The sequence below is a fragment of the Peromyscus eremicus genome, chromosome 8a, assembly GCF_949786415.1.
Source record: "Peromyscus eremicus chromosome 8a, PerEre_H2_v1, whole genome shotgun sequence".
In the NCBI taxonomy this organism is placed as follows: Eukaryota; Metazoa; Chordata; class Mammalia; order Rodentia; family Cricetidae; genus Peromyscus; species Peromyscus eremicus.
The window spans coordinates 51,035,253-51,037,773 of NC_081423.1; positions in this window are offsets into that span (position 1 = coordinate 51,035,253).

The following is a 2,521-nucleotide window of genomic DNA, read 5'->3' on the forward strand; positions in this document are numbered from 1 at the left end:
AGAAACAGAAGAAACAACAGGGTCCGACTGGGCGTGGTGACTTAGACCTATAATCCCATCCATCGCTCAGGAAGCTGAGAGATTATAAATTCCTGGCCAACCTGGGCTCCATAGTGAGAGCCTGGCCCAAAGTAGAAATGACAACAAAGAGGGCCCAGCAACAGAGAATGAAAAACAACAACAAACCAAACCAAACCCAGGAGAGCAGCTCCTAACCAGACAGAGAAGAACAGCCAACGGCCTTGAGGGAGGGACAAAGGCATCGGGGCTGAAACATGTGACCCGCAGTAATGAAAGTCCAATGGATGAATTGAAGGCTTGTAGGGTCACTGTCGAGATTCACATGAGTGAGGAGAAAGAAAACAGGAAAGAATTCTCTCTCATCCCAGCAGGGTCTAACCTGCAGCCTACAATGCTCCCAGGATAGATATGAACATGGCCCAGCACATTCGTAGGTGAAAATGTCACGAAGTTTAAAGATTGGACACTTCTGCACACAGACCCAAATGGCAGAGACACAAACCACAGGGGGAAAGGTACGGGAGTGGGGAGACGGGGCCAGGAGCCCCAACAAACGACCAGAGGAATCTGAAGGCAAGAGACAATGTCCCAAAGAAAGGTCTGAGTGTGTAGAAAGAAAGGCACCTGACATCTGGGTGGGGCCGAACACTCAGGCATGTGCTAGAATTTCTGAACTCCAAGGTCAAAGAGAGAATCTTAAAAACTTCCAGCCAGAAAGAACAAGAGACACTCACGTGAAAAAGAACAGCCTGGGTTTCTCACCTGCCGCCCAGGGGCAAGGAGAGCGTGGGAAATCAGCTACAGATGCCGAAAGCCAAAGATTGCAATTGCAGAGCCCCAGGCCCGCCAGGCTGCCACCCACTGGGGCGAAAGGAAATATTTCTGGCTGAGCAAGGATTTAGAGCTGGCATGCCCGGAGGGCTCTACAAACACTGACAGAGCAGAGATCTCAGGGCAGAGGGCAAGGAAGACAAACACAAAACCACAGCTCATCTCAGCCCCTGCATTCCGTGAACAGTGTCCGTCCTCCACAGGGACGGCCAGGCAGTTCCAGAAGGTCGTCTCACGTCGGGGTGCATGAGACAGGAATTCTAACAGTATTCTGAGAGTATCGATGTAAAGTCAGGGAGGAGTGCACCTCCCCCAACAGAGCAGAGGCATCTGGAGAAAAGAGTTTCAAAGCTCTCACTGTGGGAGGAATGTCATGGGGGGAGGGGGCAGCGGAAGTAAAACTCTGGTTGCTGGAGTAGAGAGAGAAGGCAATGACAGAACAGAGCGCCTGGCAGGAAACAGCTGGTTCCGTACAGCCGTATAATAGCAGGGAAAGGTGATTGATGGCAAACAATGAGAAAGTAGACGGTAACGAGGTCAGAAGAAAAGCAGGATTTGCAAATTAATTAGAAAAGGGAGCCAACAGCAACCAAGTCAACCAAGAGGAGGGAACAGGAGAGGAAGAAAACCAGCAAGGAACATGTATTACAGGCACCTGGTTCACTCCCTCCCAGTATTGCCTTCTCCTAATAAAACTGGAATAGGGCCATGGATGGGGCTCAGCAGCACAGTGTGTCCTAGCATGCATGAGGTCCTGGATTTTACCTCCTAGCACAACAGTGAGAACAACAACAAAAAAGTGACTCTTTGCTTTTGACCTTAAAAGGGGCAAGGGGTCTGGAGACAAAAGCTTGGTAATTAAGCCTGTGCTAGCAGAGGACCAGGGTTGGATCCCCAGCAGCCACATGGCGTCCAACCATTATCCAGTCCCAGGGGATGTAACGCCCTCTTCTGGCACCTAGGTGTAATGCATGCATGGGCACACACACACAAAAAAAAACACTAATATACATAACTAAAATAAATAAACCTTTTTAAAATAGCAATTTATTTACCAGAATCCACTCAAAACGAACTAAAAAGGAAAGCAAAAAGAGAAGGGCAGGAGCAAATACTAGGCAAGTGTGGACAAAGAGAAGACACAAAATTATCAATGTGGAGTCCAAGGTTAAAACCAGAGAGCAATAAAGAACAATTACAATGATAAAAAGTGCAGTTTATAATGGATCACCTTCACGGTCAGAGGTGAGTTTAAAGCCAGACCCAGAGGCTCATATGGGTAAACCCAGCCCTTGGGAGACGGTGGCAGGAGGATCAGAAATTCAGGGTTATCCTTGGCTGAGTAGTGAGTTCAAGACCAGCCCGGGCTATAATATTTTCAAAAAACAAAAACAAAACAACAATAACAAAAAGAGGTGCATTTAAAGACACGGGGGGGGGGGGGACTGAATAAAGCAGTCAATTGCCTAATATCATAGATGATACAAAGTGCTCAAGCCCTCAAAAAGACTACATCTAATTTATATATACATAGAACACTTATTAAATAACAAAAGTCTTTACCACAAAAGAAGATAACTTTTGAAAAGCTCATTCTTGGACCACAATTTATCAAATTAGAAACAAAGAATAAAAAGGCGACCAGACAGTCCCGAATACTTGAAACTCC